Genomic DNA, 21,865 nt, shown 5'->3' on the forward strand with positions numbered 1-21,865 from the left:
GCCCCCGCTTGCCACAACTGGAGAAAGCCCTCGCACAGAAACGAATACCCAACACAGCCAAAAATAAATAAATAAATAAATTAATTAATTAAAAAAAATACTATTAGCGTTATTATTTGATGTGTAGGAAATTACTTCAATTGAATCTGATCAGCTACTATGACTATGTCCTCCTTTCAAATTCCTCACTGTCTCTTTCATTTTCTTTCTTTTTTCCTTTGCTAAACGTGCCAGAAATAAAATTCAGCTTCAGGTACTCCTGCCTTCCTTTTGTCACGTGTGATGTTGACACCAGCTCCTTCCAACATTGGTCCTTTCCCGAGTTTGTTCTTATTCTAGTCAATGCTTTTAAGGTCCTATTACTCTCCTAAAGAACCTTTTTGGACCGTTTTGAACTTTTCTCTAACTGGATTCCACCTCTGTCCTTTTAAATTCATCTTTCTTCGTGCATGGGATCAGTCTGTGTTTGGCATATTTTCTGAAAAGTTTTTTAGCATTTATCTGGCTGCTACAATGACTAATCCTTCTACCCCTAATTTATTCTCATTGGAATTATTTGTGACTTCAAAATCAGGATTATATCTTTTTTTTTTTTTTTTAAGGAATCTCTCTGACATGGGATCATACTTGTTTTTTCTCTATGAGTAGTTTGAAATCTGCTTTCCCAAAGCCAAGGTCACATCCAAATCTGCCCAGCAAATATAAGGACTATAAGAAAAGCAGATGTCTGAGAAAATAAAAACAATGTTTCAGGGACCTATCAGTTTGCCCACTAAGCGGGCAAGGGAGGAATATGCCTGCCATTTTAATACAGTTGGCAGGTGGAAGTGAGAATATAAATAAGTATTGCTCTATTGACCTATTTGGCTTTTAAAAAGAATCTTGAATGGGTGAGACACTAGTTATTCTTTGTTTTGCAAACTCCTTCAGCAACCAAAGTTAGGAGATCTGTTGCAGTAGGAGTGGCAGAGTTCTCTCTATTCAGAAACGTTCTACAAAGAAAGAATATTCATCATTTCTTGACTCCTGATTATATGTCAGGTGCTGTACTAAATGCTTTATATATCAATAACTCATTCAAACCACATTATAGGTGACACTGAAAGAAGATGAAAAATGGGTTCAAAGGCACATGGCTAGTAAGTTTGGAGCCGTAGGATTTGACCTTACGACTGTTTAAGCCAACGTCTGTGCTCCTTGCATGCATGTGTCATATAAAATGCTCACTGTAGGCTCACTTTCAAATTAAAATCATTTCTGGAATTGAGGGAAAGGCCAAAGGTTCTGCACATTCTGTGTTGTCACATTTTTAGTTTATGTTTCTGATACCCAAGTTTGAATTTTCCAGCATTGCTTGGTCCAGTCATGAGCACCTGCATGCAACATTTTCCACTCACTAATTCATATACACAAAACAGGAGCTCTTCAGTCCACCACCACCAATTAAAATTGTTTAATTTTTAATATTTCCCTTAATCTCTCTTGATTTCCAGACTTTGGAATCATGTTTTCCTGAATATCTTCAGGGTAAATTGATTTTATCTGGGCACATCATTTGTTGCATCCTCCTGACTGCAAAGGTAATCATCAGTGCAGTCATCTGTATGTTTTCATTTTCTAAGGGCTATACAAGCGTAAAGAACAAGACACAAAGTCCAGATAATGAATCCTATGTAAACAAATCACATACCTGTGAAAAATTACGATAATTAAAATTATTTGAAATATTCATGCATTTTGAGTGTGGTATATATGTCAACATAGCCTCATATAAAAATATATATGATCATTTAAAATTAATGTAAGGGAAAAAACTAGCCTTAATCAGCTTTTTAAAACAAACATACACTTCTGTTCATTTTCTACCTTGGACATCCAGGGCCAGAAAAGTAAATCTCACTAGTACTACTGTTACTTGTTCAGTGTTTGGATGCCTATTGTGATGTGAAAGTAAGAAAAGTGTTAGTGCCAGGATCCTGGCAACAGATTTTGTATTCTTACATAAAGAAGGAAGCTTTGTTTTCCCTGTATCTAGGCTTACTATATTTACCCAAGTGTAATTACACAAGCCAAATCATTGTTGTGTAGCAGACTATACTCTAGCTGGAGTGTATATGTACACGTGTGCCAAAGACAGAAAGAAATAGAAGCACAGAAAATGACTATAACATAGCCAATTTTGAGATAGTGATAATATTCTTTGGGCAGAACAAAGATAAATGTTTAATATTTCCATTCATATCTTTTGATTTCATGTTTTGGATTTTTTGTTTCTTTGTTTTTCCTGAATATCTTTGGAGTAAATTGAGTTTATCTGGGCACGTCATTTGTTTCATCCTCCTGACTGCAAAGGTAATCCTCAAACTGTCACAGAGCAGTCATCTGTATGTTTTCATTTTCTTTATCATTTTCATTATCTTTTATAATTCTACTTGTCCTGAAATCTGTTTTTAACTGAATGGTATTCTCTCTGCTGGACAATTAATTTATTTGAATGTATCTAATTTTGCTTCCTCCAAATACTACAGAAACTCACAAATAACTGATGAATTGTCCCACCCTTGGGATGATCACAGGACTTATCATCTAAAATGGGACACTTCTGAGAGTACAAGGGGGTGCTTTCGGTAACTAAATCAGGGCAACAGGCTTCAACAGAGACAGTCCCAGAAAATCAAGCACATTTGCTCACCCTACTCATTCCAGACCGTTTTTGGTTACAACATGAAACCAACATGAAAGTGAATGAATATTTGGCAACATGAAAGTGTCTTTGGCAACATGAAAGTGAATGAATATTTTATCTTCTTGCTCATCTTTGCCCATATACATGTGTTGTGGTGTCTGTGTGGGCGTGGGATGTCTTTTGATATGAACTGATGTTATATATCCACAGTATATAAAAATAGATTAACGGCCACATAAAAATACAATGCATAGGTAATTTTTTCCTCAGCCTTAATTTAGCTAGTGGGCTGGAAAATGTCAGCATGCAGGGGGTTTAGAGGACACCTGATGCCTCGTGGAAACTTTGTAAAACATTCTATTTATAAACAATTCTATTTGGATATCACATTTTCTATAATGCTATTGGCTTGCTTTATTTTTATACCTTAGAAAGTTTCCAGGAAAGGGGTTGGGCTCAGGGATAACTTTCTTTTAAAGTTTATACCTATTTCTGCTTGTTGGAGTCTGAACTCAGGTTTATCTGATTTGTTTAATGGCTCTAAAGGCTTAAATGTGAATTTCACAAGAGAGTAATAAATTCATCATGAGGAAAACCTATGATCATGTTGAACTCATGTACCTGTGGTATGGTTTTGATTAAGGTGTCTCACATCAGGGACATTTGAAATCTTTGAAATGTGATATTAGATATGCATAATGATGGCTTCTAATTCAGCTTCAAAGAAGAAGTATATTTCTTAGCCTTTGTGACAAAGTCAGCACCATCAGAACAGAGCAATAGGAAATGTAGCCTCCTGGTTGGAGAAAGAATACTGAGGTCTCAGAAAACTGCTAAAGCCTTTTCTTTTGAAAGGGGATAAATACTGTGATCTGTAAGAAATACATGTTATCAGCACCCCTTAAAAGGGCCTTTTGACGCTTGGCACCCTACGACTTGAAGGCCACCCCATAGGATGACCCCAGTCCAATTCCTAAACAGATTCTGGATTGTAACTGTATATAAGGAAGCCTGTGTTTTGTTGTTTTGAGGACCTGGGAGATAGAATCACCCAACCTGTGGTCAGCGGGGTCCCTCTTCCTTTCTTTCCTCCGTACAGACTACCAGCAGAGTCTATCTTAAGTTTGGATCTGTGGTCTTAGTTTCCACCACACCTTGTATTAAAGATGTATATTACATTATCTTTGTCATCTTGACCCAAATCTTTGTCATCTTGTTTCACTTCTTTATACACCGAAAATTGTAGGAAAAATTAGACTCACCTTAATTCACAAATGGAGGCTTTTTATCTGTGTGTCTCTGCTCATTCTTTCTGCCTGAAACTCTTTCTCTCTTCATCTGCTACCTTTATCTTTATGTCAAGATGTCTAGAATTAGTTGGGTCCCTCCTACTTGAAGCTGTCTGTGCTCATGTGCTTTCCCTAGGTTAACCTTCATCGTAGGTGAGTAGTTACGGAACCAGGAGGAAACTAAAGGAAGCTGAGCGGATTGTGGAAGTGACGTAGATGATGCCATTGAAAGCAGTAAAGATCAGAAGTAACTTTCTAAAAAATGTAAAGAAACCACGTGGAGGACAACTTCAACTGATACTTGAAATTAGAGAAAATGACTATTAGAAAAGCATGGTAGGGGCTTCCCTGGTGGCGCAGTGGTTGAGAATCTGCCTGCCAATGCAGGGGACACGGGTTCGAGCCCTGCCCTGGGAAGATCCCACATGCCGCGGAGCAACTGGACCTGTGAGCCACAACTACTGAGCCTGCGCGTCTGGAGCCTGTGCTCCGTAACAAGAAAGGCCATGATAGTGAGAGGCCCGCGCACCGCGATGAAGAGTGGCCCCCGCTCGCCGCAACTAGAGAAAGCCCTCGCACAGGAACGAAGACCCATCACAGCCAAAAATAAATAAATTAATTAAAAAAAAAAAAAAACTCACTCACTTTAAAAAAAAAAAAAAGCAAAGCATGGTAGATGCAGAGAACTGACAAGGCAGATCCAACACACAGGTAACTCCTACAGGAAAGGGTGAAAAAAAGTGGAACAGAATCAAACTTAAAATATAAAAAAAAATGTTCCCTATTTTGGAAAGGGGGAGAGAGAGGAAGAGAGGGGTGAAGCGGGGAGAGAGGGGGAGGGGAAGAAAAGGGGAGGGGAATGGGAAGAGAGAAGAAGGGGAGAGAGGGGGGAGAGGAGAGAGAAAGAAGAATGTTATGGGGTATAGATACCAAAATGTTAAAAACAAACAAACAAACAAAAAACCGTATATACTGGTGATGCGGCTTGGGGAATTTTTTTAACTTTTTGCATCTTTTTGCATATCTGTATTTGGCAGTTTTAAAATCCTCCTGTATTAACTTTATTAGTAGAGAAGATTCAAAGGCTACTCCCGATCTTCTAGGCAGTCTGTCAGTCAGCATTTACTGTAGTTACTTCATCCAAAATCTGCTTTTCCATTCAGTGCTGTTCTTTGTCAAAGCTTCTAAAATCCAAATAAATATCCCAAGACTTTGCTTTTTATTGTTAGTGTGTGTCACATGTTTGGAAGGAAGTCCTCTGGTCCAGATTCTAACCCTTTTCCTGGGAAGTGTTAGATGTTAACACTTTTTCTGTGGTTCCTTGGACACAGGCTAGTTTTTATTCTTCAAAGGAAGTTACTCTTTGGCTACAGACTCTGTACAAGGCAACTCTTCTTGCCACTGTTGTTCTTTATTTTGTACAACTGTGATTTTCCTGCTGAAAGCTCATTGTTTGATACATTGTTCTTTTGGTGTTAGGTGGATTTCCCTTTGCGGATCCCAAGGGCTTAATTTAGAGTTTATAGGAATCGAATGAAAATTATTTGCCAAGTAGGTAAAATATGTGGAAAATGCATGTGTTACTTCCTGTCATAAAAACTGTCAGTACCTTCATATACTCTCAGAATTTACCTTTATTCATCAAAGGCCGTTTACTGTAAACAACAGTGAGTCATTGTCTGAGGTTTTATTTCTGGCCCAGGAAACACAATCTACCTTTGCACAAGGCAAGCTGAAAGTTCCCTAAAGCAGCTCTTAATCAGAGAATTGGTTTACTATATCCCAGGTTCCTCACTGCAGGTGGGTTACCTGTAAGGAAAGTTTTGCACGGTTTATCAATGTTCCCAGCAGGACTGAACTCTACTTGCCCAGAGTGGGAACAGGCTTGATAACACAGTTGATTGTCTTTTTTTCCATTTCCATTTCTCACTCCTCCATCTGTGGTTCCTGGGATTACCGAGCAAACGAAAGAATCTTTGTCTCAGGATGAGATTCTTGGAAAACCCAAACCTAAGCAGTTGGTATTATAAGTGGCCCAAGGAAGTAGCCCCTGGGGATGGGCTTCTGGGTCCGAATCACTCACTAAAGTGTAGCTAGATGAATGGTCCAGAAGAATGATGTTTGGTTTCTGGGAAGCTCCTGTAAGAGACTCACTGGGAAAACATATTGGTGTGCTAGTAAACTGGCACTGAAAAAAATTCCTCAGTTGTAGCGTTGGACAGTGTACACGGTGTAAATACTCCTGCCATGGCCAATGTCAAGCTATCCATGTGATGTCATTGAAAGTGGAGTTGGAGAGGGCTGATTACAATTAGCTCTCATGAGCAGGTACCAGCCGGCCTCCAGCACGGCATTGGGAAGACCTCTAGGTTTCTGGAGCAAGGCCATGCCATAGTCAGCAGGGAACTATTCACTAAGCAGCAGCCCAATAGCTTGTACTGGGCCGTGTTAGGATCTGAACACCTAACCATGAAACAGCAAAGGACTATAGTAAGAGAGCTTCCCATCGTGAGCTGAGCAAGAGTCCACAAGGTTGTTGAGGCACAAGAGAACTATGTTGAAAGATGAAGAGGCACATTCAGAAGTGGTCCTAAGCTGATCCAGAAAGCACAAGTGAACAGGCTTCCCAGACCCCCTTGTCACCTAAGACACTGATATCTTACTCTCAGTTCACTCCTATGATTTTCTTGATAAGGAAAAACTCAGGTCTGACTTGATATATTGGCACAAGCCAAAAATGCACTGGGGATACCCCAACCTGAGAACTCCTGGAAAGACAATGGGGAAGGGAAATCCTCCAAAAAGGTGTTTGAGCTGCACAATTGGCCATGAATTTTGGATGGAGAAAGAAGTGGCTACACAAGGACTTCTGAGCAGCTCTGAATGGCTTAGCTAGTTGGGCAGGGCTCCGGAAACAATACTGGAAATCAGATATAAAAACATCTGGGGTAGAGGCCTATGGGTGGACCTCAAGGAATGGGCACAGAGTGTATGAATCTTTGAGCATCCAGCCACAAAGAAGCCATTGCAATTAAGTAGCTATAATGACTCATCCAGGGAGGGCAGCAAATCTCTGACCTTGACCCTTTCAATACTGGCACAATGGCTTATGAATGAAATAGTTCTGAAAACAGAATGGAGATGATGCATTGTTTACTTTTTACTAAGTCTGATATTATTACCACCCTAAATGTCTGACCTGTCAGCAGCAGCAATATGGCATTACCCCTGGTAAACAGTTACTAGGAGAGGTGCATATTCTAAATATGGGTTTACCTTTTGTGCTCACGATTCTTTAGCCAGCACTATTATCCAGGGCTCACAGATAATGCCTGATTTATTGTCATTGTATCTTTCACTTCTTGTTTTTAACATTTTATATTGGAGTATAGTTGATTAACAATGTTGTGATAATTTCAGGTGTACAGGAAAGTGATTCAGTTATGTATATACATGTATCTATTCTTTTTCAAATTCTTTCCCCACTTAAGTTGTTATATAATATTGAGCAGAGTTCCCTGTGTTTTACAGTAGGTCCTTGTTGGTTATCCATTTTAAATATAGCAGTGTGTACATGTCAATCCTAAATTCCCTAACTATCCCTTCCCCCAACTCTTCCCCCCCTGGTAACCATAAGTTCGTTCTCTAAGTCTGTGAGTCTGTTTCTGTTTTGTAAATAAGTTCATTTGTATCATTTCTTTTTAGATTCCGCATATAAGTGATATCATACAATATTTCTCTTTCTCTGTCTGACTTACTTCACTCAGTATAACAATCTCTAGGTCCATCCGTATTGCTGCAAATGGCATTAGTTCATTCTTTTTTAATGGCTGAGTAATTCATTCTTTATTTCTGATCAGCGGAACCCACCTTAGGGTCAAGGAGATGTGACAATAGGCACATAACCATTTCGTCTATTTTCCTTTTTTTAATAATTTTTTAAAAATTAATTTATTTTTGGCTGCGTGGGATCTTCCTTGCTGCGCGCGGGCTTTCTCTAGTTGCGGTGAGCAGGGGCTACTCTTCGTTGCGGTGCGCGGGCTTCTCGTTGCGGTAGCTTCTCATGTTGCGGAGCACGGGCTCTAGGCGCATGGGCTTCAGTAGTTGTGGCACGCAGACTCAGTATTTGTGGCTCACGGGCTCTAGAGCACAGGCTCAGTAGTTGTGGCGCAGGGGCTTAGTTGCTTCGCAGCATGTGGGATCTTCCTGGACCAGGGCTTGAACCCGTGTCCCCTGCAGATGAGGAGGCTGAGGCTCCAGAACATTAGGTGACTCGCCAAAGATCATAGGGCTATAATACTGCGTATATGCAATTTTAACCTGCAGCTTAAAGAAGTTAATTTGCCTAAAGGGACACACTTGTAAATTGAAGAACTGCCATTCAAACTCCAGTCTGGGTTTTTAAGCTTCAATTTAGCCCACTTACTAACTAGTCACTATAATTTTGCTGACAGATCTCTTTTCTAGATCTCTCCACTAGGTTTCAGAATCAGGTTCTTAACAGCGACTTTCAAAATTTCCCTTTTCACCTTAAACCACAAGGCTATACTCAATTAGGGACTAATAGTAGGCAAGCAAAAGGTGTAAGAATATTTTACTTAAATCGTTATTTTCCAAGGTAAAGAATGGAAAAGGGAGGTTAGTTCATTCTATAAAGCATACCCTATTGTAAGTGATTGATAGATTACATTCAACGTTATAAGGGAATTTTCAAATGGAAATACCCAGCAGGTCATACACATGGCTTATCTCTCTATTTTTCTGTGTTCTCTTTCACTGACTGCTTCGATTCTTTCAAAATAAGCCTGGGAAAGGTTAGTTGTTGTTGATGTTATTTTTTATACTAAAAGAACTGCTATTAATCATAGTGTTAACCTTAGGGGTTAAAATGGAGTATTTTGAAATGATTTTTTCCTAACCAGGGGGAAGGCCATAGGAGCCAATAGGGCTAGGGTTTCCAAACAAAGTATAAATAAAATCAAACATTATCTCAACATCAAGTGTCCATAAATCCTTTCTCAAATCATGCTACCACATTTCCTTTACTCTTCCAATTTTTTTTCCTGTTTCCTCTTAAAATGGTGCCTATAACTTTCCTCAGTTACTGACATAGAATTTTCTTTATATATAAAAAAACAATGTGGATGGTTTCTCCAACTTTTATGAGTTATTTCCTCATCACATTTTCCCCCTTCTGACATCTATAAGAACTGTTTAGATTTAAATCTCACTATCCTCCTTCAGTTGTGATCTCATGTATTACATGAGGCTTACCTGGGAAATCGGCTGGAAAAAGAACCTTCTCTAGACTTTCAATGTTAATGTCACTTTCCAAAGCCTTACTTGGACACTGCCTTAAAAGTTAATGTGATATTCTAAACATTTGGAAATCTCACTTAGGCTATTTAATTCTTACAGTCTTAAAATTGCTCATCTCTGGGGGTCTAGAGGTGCCTGATTTAGGGATGAGGGATGCCATAACCCCTTCCCTTCCTACAGATGGCCATTATTAATCCGCCAGGGCCACAAAGAAAGAATATCCTCTAAACAGCCTTATGCTTATTTCTACAGCCTTATCACTCATTGGTGTCCATTCTATAACTCTTAGGAAACAGCTAAATGCACCACTCAAAATATTAGGTAATTATATACTTCATAACATGAAGAGTGAGTTGTGAGTAGGTAACTGAGGTGAGCAGACCAGTAAAACCACCGAAAACAAAAACAGAGGAAAATTTCTCCAGCCCTTCCAGGGGAATGACACTAGTCTTAATATAGCACAAAGTGCTCTAAATCCTAAAAGATAATCCAAAATAAACAGAAAATAGTATCAGTGAGTAATTTTCATGAATTGGTTCTCTGGAATATATACTTTCCAGAAATGTCACTTGATCTAATTTATATTTTAACTCACCCATCACAGGGTGAACAATGTTTCTACCAAGACTTTGCTTCAGAGATTCTGAATTTTTAAAATGCAGCCATCCAGGAGTTTAAATAATTTTTTTTTTTTTTTTTTTTACTAATAATACCCTAAAACGGACACTGTCCAAACTGTGATGATTATAGAAGTGTATCTCAAATAATCATCCTATAACTTTTATATCCAGTTAGGCTCAATTCTAGTGGGAACTATGAAGAACAGTTCTGATGATGCTAAGCAGATTTGATGGTATGTATCTCTTTGCCCATCTTTCAATGATTTAGGAAAATACTGAGACAAGCTCATTTCTGTGAATGTAGTAACTGCGTTGCTTTGACCCCTCTCCCTTTCCCTGTCACTCCAGGGAACAATCCTCATTATCCGAAATCCTTCATCACATTTCCCTGGATTCAACACCACCATTAAAATTCCTTTCTGAGCTTCTAAAGTTTTGAGTGTCTATTTCATCTATAGGTATATGAATATCTAATTATCTGCAGCACTCCTGAATTTCCAAAGCACCTACCTTTCTTCTTTGGATTTGCAGTTTTCTATGCTCACCTCTTCCATGCAACATCAAATGTCCTTGCATCTGTTTAAAGCCTATCCACAATGGGAACTCACTCTTCCTTTTCTGATTTTGTACTGCCTCAATTTTTTGGCCTTTTGGAAAGATCATTCTGTAAACCTCATAGCATGTTAGGTAATACTCAAGTGCACACAGGAGCAATTGAATTGGCAACAAATCAACTAAAATAGCAGTCACTACAGCAGAGTGATCAAGAAAATGAGACTGGCATGTTTCAGTTCAGGTGTGGCTCTGCCTCTTCCTCGCTATATGACCTTGAGCATGCTATTTATTCTCTCTAGAATTTAGCTTCTTCGTGGCTAAAGCAAGGGTATTTGTAGTAAGCATCTTCAAGATTAATGGTGAGAGAAAGAAAGTTCATGCGGAGAATTTAGCATAGTTTCTGGCACATAATACACCCTTATTGTTTTTACTAAATATGTAGTATTTAAAATTCATAGAAATAATGGGAAATGGTAAATTTATCTTCATCAGCAACTTCAACTTAAAATATATTAAGCATCTCTCTGTACCAATCACTTGTATGAAGAAAATATGTAGATTTGGTCCATGTGTTGGCCATAGTAGAAGTTTTCCTGCAACAGAAGATAAACTGATAATTAATTCACGATTTCTTTTCTGTGTCACATGTACCTAAAGCTGCTACAAGCCAGAGCAGGGGACATATATCGTTTTGTGTTTGAATATTCAGCTGATTCCCTAACAAAAAGTTCATGAGCTGACCTTCTCAGGGATCACGGAATTTCAACAAACACTACTGGGAAAAGAACAAGTTGACTTTTTTTTTTTTTTAATAAATTTATTTATTTATTTTTGGCTGTGTTGGGTCTCCATAGCTGCACGTGGGCTTTCTCTGATTGTGGCGAGCGGGGGCTACTCTTCGATGCAGTACACAGGCTTCTCATTGCGGTGGCTTCTCTTGCTGCGGAGCACGGGCTCTAGGTGCGCGGGCTTCAGTAGTTGTGGCATGTGGGCTCAGTAGTTGTGGCATGTGGGCTTCAGTAGTTGTGGCGTGCAGTCTCAGTAGTTGTGGCTCGCAGACTCAGTAGTCATGGCTCACGGGCTCTAGAACGCAGGCTCAGTAGCTGTGGCACACAAGCTTAGTTGCCCTGTGACATGTGGGATCTTCCCGGACCAGGGATTGAACCCGTGTCCCCTGCACTGGCAGGTGGATTCTTAACCACCGTGCCACCAGGGAAGCCCACAAGTTGCATTTAAAAAGTGTTTACGCTTGCTAATTTTCAACAATATTTTTGAAGAACATTGTATCTACAGTATCACCTGCAGTAACCAAATCCAATCTAGAGAGGTATTTAGGTTATTTAAATGTGAAGCGAACTAACCACTGCTAACTTAATGCTTAAGAGTTGGAAAGGGTTTGTCACTATTTGTTCTACTTTGGGTGGAACAGAAAGAAGACCCTTGTAAGGCAACTTGCAGTCCTTTATTAGGGATACAATTAGTAACATAGAATAAATATTACTGATATTTAGATGGCTATTTCAAGTTATAATCAATAATTATTAGTAGTGCTGATTCAGGCTTTCCTGTGCATCAGTAGTATATATTCTTGTTGATGTCCCCCCCCCCGCCAATAAAAACATATTCTCCAAAACAATATCTAGATATGCTATGGCCTAAAAGAAAAAATTTTTTAAAGTGAAGATAAAATTTCTCACCATTAAATCAGAGTTATTCTAATAATAATATTTTAGGTTATGGAGAATGGAAGTTGGCCCTATTAAAATAGAGCTAGTCTGCATTAAACAATGGGAAAATCTTTTTTGTTCTCTGGAATCATCTCAGAATTCTTGTCTGTTTTTCATGGAGATATTTACACACATAAACATTTTCCAAAAAATGTGAAGTGGTATCCATTTTAGGTGGGCACTGCTTTCTTCAACCTTTTAAAAGGTGCATGCTTTTATGACATATTACCTGGGTCCATATCCATCCTGGTGTAATGGGACCTTTGCTATACCATTATTTGTCAGTTTCTTATTCAAGTTTACTTCAGATATTTAATCTCTGAATTATGATTCCCAAGTATTAGCTGCCCATTTTTCAAGAGTATTGACATTAGGTCATTAAAATTTCTGGAAAGTGTCTCTATTTGTCAAGTTAATAATACAAAAACAGTATAATGATTGTCATCTTTAAGGTAGAAAAAATTAGATCATCTGCCCTTTGTGACATATGAACATCCGATCACCCCCTTGTCCATTCCCAAATATCACCAACGCCTCCTGCTAATTGAGGAGGCCTCTGAGTGATGCTTGTGAGGGCACAGGCTTGTTGCTTCCTGTTTGTAAATACACAGAATGGACTCTAATTAGACTCAAGGGGAAATGTTGCCCGGGGAATAGATTTGGAGCTCATGGAGGTACTTTGGCAATTCAAGGCTCTGCAGAAAGAGGTAGGAATTGTTGTGTATGTGTAGGCCTATTTTTGTTTCCCTCCAAAGCTTTACAAAATAAATGAAACTCCAATAAAGAATATGGATGGCAGGGTGATTTCAATTACATGTCTCACGTATAAACGAGATGAATTATTCTAGGGTAGCACACCTGCCTCATTGTGCCTAAGAAACAGAAACTATTGAGTGCTCTTTTTTTTTTTGAGTGCTTTTAAAGCATATTCACTTTCATTGTAATCGAGTGAATATGATCGGTTGTGGTATTTGCCTTTGTATAAAACTTTCCCCTCGTAATGATACTTAATCATTTTGGCATATAATATTTCAAGAGACATTCAATTACCATGCTGGAACATTGACAATGGTCCCTAAGACCAGAAACTATTCTCCAAGCTACTTTTTTCACTCTGCTAATTAAAGAGAATTATAATAATCTTCTGCTATCATGCATACAACTGACCAAAGCTGAGTGAGTTAAACTTCTCCTGTAATTATATGGACTTCAAAGACCAGTACCTCCCAGGTAATAAGTGGTTTTGTGATTCCAAGATACATGCTCCAAGGGACAGAAAAGGAATAAATAAATTTTCATTACATGTGATACTATTAACTTATGGATAAAAAAACGGAATGCTGTTTCAAATGGCCATCACATTTCATTATATAGATGCAATAAGAGATTCTCTGACAGCCCTTGCCTGTCTACCACATATAAAGCATACTGCTTTATCACATATGTGACAAACGATACACAGCAGCACAGAACACCACTCAAATATTACAAAGTCTACCAAGAACTCATCATTAAAACTCAAAGTTTGTTTGCTTCTCCAGATAACTGGAGACTGTTGAATTTTATAAATAATTTATCTGATGCATTTTGATCTCCCTAAAGCATTAATAGGAAAATGACAAATTAAGTCTCACTTATTTGGATCTCACTAATTAAGAAATTGTGAAAATTCAGAAAGGCGAGGTTAATATTTACCTTTGTACTGTATGGGGAGGGAACATTTTTCAAGTTAGGACACAGATAGCAGTGAGATGTTTGATCTTCACCACAAAGACTTCTTAACATTTAAAGTCTGTGTTAATAACATTTATTGACATGCCAACAGGGAACATAGTCTTAAAATCATTATCTAAAGTAGGTCTAGCAGGTAACACTTTTAGCAATTACTATCTATATTTAATATGGTAAAGTTAGAAATTACTGCATGTTTTTGAAACAACAGTATAAAAACACACATAATTTAAAACATATCTGTGTCAGCAATTCAAGCAGGATTTTTATTCCAAATCTTATTTTAAATTAATTAGAAGTATACTTTAATTTTGTGCTTCTGCCTAATCTCTTATCCAGGAAAATGTTAAGGATGAAGAGCATGGGCTCCAGACAAAATCAGCTGGCGTGAGTTCAAATTCAAGCTCTGACACTAGCTAGCGATCAAACACTAAGAATGTTACTTTGTCGGCACCTTGCCTTCCTCAGCTGTAAAGATAATACTAATACCTACTCAAAGGTCGTATCATGAGGCTCTGTCATCATAATGGGTGGACAGCCTCAGAACAATGCCTGAAACAATATATAAGTGTTTGCTATTGTTATTAACTAGTAGTTATGTTATTAACTAACTAGTAGTAAGCACTCGGGGAAAAGAGAAAATGAGAGAGTAAGAGAGAGATGGGAAGGAAGAAAAGAAGGAAAGAGAAAACAGCATCACTCTGGGTCATGATATTAGTAAAAGCCAGAGCAACATCACACGTGCTGGTGCCAGGATCGATATGCTTTGTTGGAATCACTCTCAATTTTCCATATTATTTTGCTTTGAAAGAATATGTACAGGTTTCCATAAGGTGTCTTTGAACGTCCAAGGATGGCAAATTAAAAGGGTCTGCTGGATTCTGTTTTTAATGGAGTGCATTTATGAAATCAAAGCAATGGTGCAGGACACGACACATACTAATAATGCTGTCATATATATCAATCAATGGATCATAGCTTTGATCAGCCATCAGATAATATACCTAATTTAAGGGGAGTTTGTGTGTGTGTGTGTTGCTTCATCTACATTCACTCTCTTAGACCCTCTTAGAAAACAAAGGCTGCATCTGAGAGGCATCCAGCAAGGGTGAGGGGTAAGCCACCAGCCAGAGAGAACAAAATTTGTGGCATATACATGGATTGAACCTGGCAACCTTATGCACCATGTATGTTCTCCTATTCAATGAAGCTAGCTGGATACAAGCAATAAGACAGTAATCTGACTTGCTATAATTTATAACTTCTGCCATTTGACTACATCAGTAAACATAATTTAACAATAGCTAATCTCAAAATATGAAGCTAAATCTGTAATAATACCCTGTACTTATTATTCATCTTCCCAGAAGAATTTAGATCACATGGTGTACATGTAGTAAAATAAAATATTATTAAAATGATGTAAGCCATCGCTTAATAAGAGAGTACTCTGTGTTCATACAGCTCTTACTGAATGGCAACAGAGAGGCAGATCTCCAGAGAAACTGAATGGAAAAACCCTGAACACAAACGTGATTTGCTGTTCTGCTCATTTTACATAGAAATTATGTCCAGGAGTACAAGTTTAAATTCTAAAGCCTCCAGATAAAAATGTGGGTAGGGGGCTTCCCTGGTGGCGCAGTGGTTGAGAGTCTGCCTGCCAATGCAGGGGACACGGGTTCGAGCCCTGCCCTGGGAAGATCCCACATGCCGCGGAGCAACTGGGCCCGTGAGCCACAACTACTGAGCCTGCGCGTCTGGAGCCTGTGCTCCGCAACAAGAGAGGCCGCGATAGTGAGAGGCCCGCGCACCGCGATGAAGAGTGGCCCCCGCTTGCCACAACTGGAGAAAGCCCTCGCACAGAAACGAAGACCCAACACAGTCATAAATAAATAAAAATTAAAAAAAAAAAAAATGTGGGTAGGCATTCCTTTAGTCTTAATACCTATAAATAAACTGCTGGGGACTGGAATATTTGTTATGGTTCTCTACCAACAGTTTAAAGCAGAAAATACTTATAAAGAAAATTAATAAAGAAATATATAAAGAAAAAGGAGGAAAGAAAAATTAGTGAATAGGGATTGCCCCTCTTTCTTTGATTTCTTTATTTCACTGTTTTCCTTCTACCGCCATATATAAATATACGTATGTATATATATACACACACACACACACACATATATATACGTTTATATATATACACATATATACATATATATATTCATATATATATATTTCAATTGTCTACCTCCTATGTGGATAAATGACCTCAACAAATATTACAGCTTATATATCTCTATGTAACTGTCTCTTGGATAATTAAATTATATGAATATTATACACCTAATACATGGCTTTTTCTTATTATCCTTCACCCAAGTATAGGGAACACACAGGCGATTATGCTGAATCTTTCTTGAAAGTTCTGAGGCATTCAGATATGTAAGAAAGAAGAAAAACTGTGATACCTACCAATGTTTCTTATAACACCAGAATATTTATAATCAACCTATTTAATTTTCATCATGGAAAAACAAATAAGCAAACAAAACCCCTCAGCCTTACCTCTTCTAAGTTATTTTTATTTTTCTTCTTCTCTGTCAGTATACAATCATCAAGGACTTAATATTTTGGAGTGTATAGAAATGGTTCAAAATTCCTCTGCCCAGGAATAGATTTAGGCCCGTAAGTGTGCCTTTAATCTAGGCTTATCTAAGTTTCTTTTTTTCTCCCTTCATTAAACTTTTTTTTTAATGGGTCTCAAATTCTGTGACAGATTTTTAGTCAAGTGTTTTCCATTAAAAAGTACTGATTTTAAAAACTAATAACTTAAAACTGCCACACACAAAACAAATGGTCCACAAACATTCTCTTTTCCTTCTGAAGGATTTACAGTGCATTGTTATCATTAACCAGTCTTTTACTATTAAACTTAAATGGCCAATTGAGATAAACAGTTCTGAGACGGTTCTTTCACCACTGATTAAGACTGGGGTGGCAGGTACTGGGGATAATATTCATTTATAGGTTTATCTAAGTTTCTGATGATACAAATAGGCCCACAGAGAAAACAGGCAAAGGCAATGTTCCATTCTGACTGCAGAAATTAGAAAACTTTACTAAGCATCCTTTATCTGGTCTCCGCAAACCTCCATATCTGAGAGAATTTAAAGAATAAAAACATAGTCACTTGGCCAAGAAGTCAAATTACTGTTTCATTAATACTAAATAATAATCAACACAAAATCTGTTGCCTGACTAAGCTCGTCGTCTGGGTATGAGATTCACTATGGGCTAAATATTCTGTAAACTTCACATACAAATAATAGATATCAATGTAGATACCATTTAGGTCTTAATTATATTTTTCAGCAGGTTGTTTTCCTATAATTTTTATTCTTGGAAAAATAAGTACAAAAAATGACTTTAAAAAGATTGGCTTGGAAGTCAAGAAGAAAGAGTTTGGATAGATAGAAGGGATGAGAGTAATTCTCAATACCAGTGATTCCTGGACATGCAGCCTTCTGGGAAAATATATGGCATGGTTGACAAGAAGCATTAATGAAACCCCCATGCCACAGGATAGAGGGCCTAGCCAGCTGACTTGCAGTGCTGTTAGAGTATATTGGTTGCTTACTGCTCCAAATTACCTCTGTGTTGTTATTATCAACTCTCTAAAGAATGAATAACAGCTCTTTATTTAATGCTGTCCCACTGGGGTAATGACGAGTTTAGCTCCAACCCGTGGATCATGCCGGATAATGGTTTTCTTGGATATCAAGCTACATTTTGCATAATTGGGTAACAAGCTACTTCTCAAGGCATTAAATCAACTCATTCTCTGTTTTCTTTGGAGCCTGAGTCACCATTTACCCTATTGACTCATCCTCCACCAAGGGTTCTGCTTTAAGAAATGGCTAGTGGCCAAAAGAACATATTTCCTGGAAAAGGATGGTATAGCTGTGGTTTGCAAAGGATCAGTGCAGATCACATGACTCTGGGTTTAATCATTCTTGACTTCAGAGCAAAATGCTGTGGATTTTTTTTTTCCCCCAAAGCAGATTTTTAAAGGATTGGATCGAATTTTGGATTTTAACCTTTGGGCTCTGGGTAAACAAGAGCGCTGTTTTGCAAAGTTACCCAGATCATGCCATGAATCAACAAGGGTTCCTCAAGAAGCCTTAGAGGTTTATCAGGCAATTATGTCACCCCTGGGCACATCTGACATAAGCAAATAGACGGACCGTACAAACCATGGAACTCGGGAAAAGAAAATCAGCTAATGAGGATAAAGTTCCCTGTTTGTGATAGGGCATTTTAGCTCCTGATTTGAGGACAGGTTGTTGGGAAATTATATTGAATGCAGCTGGGACCAGGAAAGCAATTTTTCCATTCAAATGAGGTGGAATTAACACAATGTTATGCAACCTTCTCTACCCATTGTCAGCACCTGGAAAATCTTACATTCTACTAATGCCTGAGGCCCACGCTCAGAGATGCTGATACAAGTGGTCCAGAGTGTGATGTGGGCATCGGATTTTTAAAATATGCCCCAGGTGATTCTATGATGCAGCCAAAAAAGAGAACTCAGACTAAAGTCAGGTGGGTGTAGATATAACATGGAAAGTATAGACAAGATAAGGTTGTAGAACTCATGGATTAAAAAAAAATTTTGTAATAACAAAAGCAGAATAACAGGGAAACAAGTTCATGACCTCTGATAGCAAGTGGACCAATCAATTATTATAGTCATACAATGCCTTGTTATTCAGTGGTGAAAAAAGTGGACTCCAACAACACAAGTTGACATCAGTGAATCTTACAAACATAACATTGATTGGAAAAAAAATAAACTGCAGGAGAAAATATTTAATACAGCATCATTTATATACAATTCAAAAATGCAAAACCCCTATTTTAGGGACACATATTTATTTTCAAGTTACAAAGAAAAGCAAGAGACTGATGCATACAAAATTCAGGGTAGTGGTCCCCTTTCGGAGAAGGGTATTCGGGAGCTTCAAGGCTCTTGGTAATATTCTATTTCTTCCGCTGAGAGGTAGCTATAATTTTTTAAAAGGAAATTCATCTATAAAACATGCTATAATTCCTTTATGATCACTTTGATTTATTTCACTTTAAGAGCCTTGTGACTCTTGTGAGTTAAAGTATGAGTTAACTCAGAATGAAGGTGTGTTAATACAGTTGGAAGCTGTGATTGTAAAAAAGAGGAACAGAGCTTCCCTGGTGGTGCAGTGGTTAAGAATCCGCCGGCCAATGCAGGGGACACGGGTTCGAGCCCTGGCCCGGGAAGATTCCCACACGCCACAGAGCAACAAAGCCCGTGCGCCACAACTCCTGAGCCTGCGCTCTAGAGCCCGCGAGCCACAACTACTGAGCCCACGTGCCACAACTACTGAAGCCCATGCGCCTAGAGCCCGTGCTCCACAACAAGAGAAGCCACCGCAATGAGAAGCCCGTGCACCGCAACAGAGTAGCCCCCGCTCGCCACAACTAGAGAAAGCCCACGCGCAGCAACAAAGACCCAACGCAGCCAAACATAAATAAATAAATAAATAAATTTTTTTAAAAAGGAAGAAAATCAAGACATTATATAAGGAGAGGGAATAGGAATTAAAAATCAGCTCTCAGGAATTCTTACTTTCCTCTTAAATTATTGGGAGGGAGACAGAGATAGACCGAGAAAGGGTGGGAAGGAGGGAGGGGGAGGGGAAGGGTGGAGAGATTGATTTTTCTCTCATTCAGGTTGAAAATGAAAAAATATACTTCAACTCTTGAGTGACTGAATAGAGTCACTGGGCTTTGTAGGTAAGAGAAACCCTGAGTGTAGGCTTACCCTCTCTATGCCTTAGGTTTTCTTGTATATAGAATAGCAATTATAATGGTAGACGATGCAAAGCCCTCAGAATGACTGACACAGATAAATGCTCAATAAATATCAGCTTTATTTTTGTTTTTGTCACTCAGATGTCGTTGGCTTTTTAGCTTCCTACTTTTGCATCCTTGGTTTCTCCCAGGCCTACCTGGATGCAAAACTGAGAACCTCTTAGTTTTGCTGGCATCACTTTATTGAATGTATTTTATGAACGATGGAAGATTTTCCATTGCATCCCTCAGAGCAACAGCTTCTAACAATGTTAGTGGCCTCTGTGGCCCCGTGGTGCCTCTTCAATCCTTCTGCTATGGTGGGCATCACCCAAATGACTCTGACTTCAATCTTTTCTAGTACACAGGATAGGTTCTCTGTTACACAGGATAACAACTCTCTTCCAATGTCTACTCCAAAATGCGCAGAGAAAATTAAATCAATGCTTTCTACAAAGTGGCTATCCAGTGACCATCAGCATCACCCAGGAGCTTTCTAGAAATTAAGATTCCTGGGTCTACCACAGCTGCACTGAATCAGAATATGCTTAACAGATGCCCAGGTGTTTCCGATGCACTGTGAGGTTTGAGAAGCAGGGCTCTGCACCCCAGAATAGGGTGGCCATACAGACAGAGGGAGGACCATTGCTCTCCTTTGAATATTTCTCAGCTGTTGGTTTTGTTTTTGTTTTTGTTTATTTTTTTACTTTAGCATGCAATTGCAGTCTTACAGCTCTAGACAACTTATCAAAACACATTTTCTAAACAAATATAATATTCTTCCCGGGAGGAATTCTGAAAAATAGTTTTCTATCTGATATTGATCATTATTATTCAATAAGCCAGCTGTAGGCCCTTAAGTATTGAATAAAGGAAGAATTACTAGCCATTCGCTTTTCTTCTTTCTCGGTCTTACTCACTGACCCAGAGTTATGATCCTAGCAGAGCAAGGAGGACATTTTTTAGGTTTAGAAGCAGACCAGAGGAGTGAGTTTATTTTGTTCTGCTGATTAAAGTGACGAAGCATCTTGATGATCCTAACTCAAGTTTCAGCTGTGCAAAGTATAAATATATTATTGGCGGAGGAAGAATGTGAAAATTGTATTTCTAATATCCCTAGGGTAGAGAATCCTATTCAGGATAACTGTAAATCAACTCATGTTTCAAGAAGAAATAATGACTCTGAAGATTCTAAGTCAATGTACATATCATATCCTATCTGATGGAGTTTTCTCTCTGATTAATCTTACCCTTTTGCTGTTGTATCTCCCCATGGTTTTAGCAATAATAAAGATTACGTGTGTCTAACCAAGATCCAGTAAGGCATTTATCATTGTGCTACCTCAGATATCAGGTGAAAAAGAAATTTTAAAGTTGATTGAAGATAATCATCAAACTAGTTCACTTCTGTAAAAAAGATATCTACATTTCTCTATGTTACCTAAGTTAATGAGATATATTTTGCCTTTTGTTGATTCTGAAAATTATAGGGTGGTAAATGTTTCTTAGATGGACCCGAGTTCTTTAAGTACGTTCTTGTTCTTTTGTGGCCTATTTTAGTTTTGTGCTGATTAACTCCTACTGCATCAAGCTTGAGTTTGTTTCTATATATTGAATTTTGAAGCCAGGTTCTTCTTACGTAACATCCTCTTTCGGAAGAGATCATCCAATATGCTGTACCATCACCTTTCACATTAAGGGCAATATTACCCTGAGGCCCCAGAATATTATCTTACTTTTGCAAAATGGCTTGGTTCTTTCCTCCTAGTCATACAAGATAAGGGGTTGCTTAGTTGTTTTTTATGTATTTATTCCAAAACACGGAAGCTGATTGAATGTCTACCGTGTACACGGCCCTATATGTTGACTACAAAGGTACATTATTTCACCTTTCCCATCTAGTTCAGTGTATCTCTGGTTGACACTTCTCATTGAGGAGGACAGAGGACATGTGTGGCTTGAAGATTTTCACCTTGCATTAGAGCTATTTAAATCTCTGGATGTTCTTTTTTTTTTTTTTTTTTTCCACCAAGCAACACGGTGATGGGCTGG

This window comes from Eubalaena glacialis, chromosome 19, assembly GCF_028564815.1.
Source record: "Eubalaena glacialis isolate mEubGla1 chromosome 19, mEubGla1.1.hap2.+ XY, whole genome shotgun sequence".
NCBI lineage: Eukaryota > Metazoa > Chordata > Mammalia > Artiodactyla > Balaenidae > Eubalaena > Eubalaena glacialis.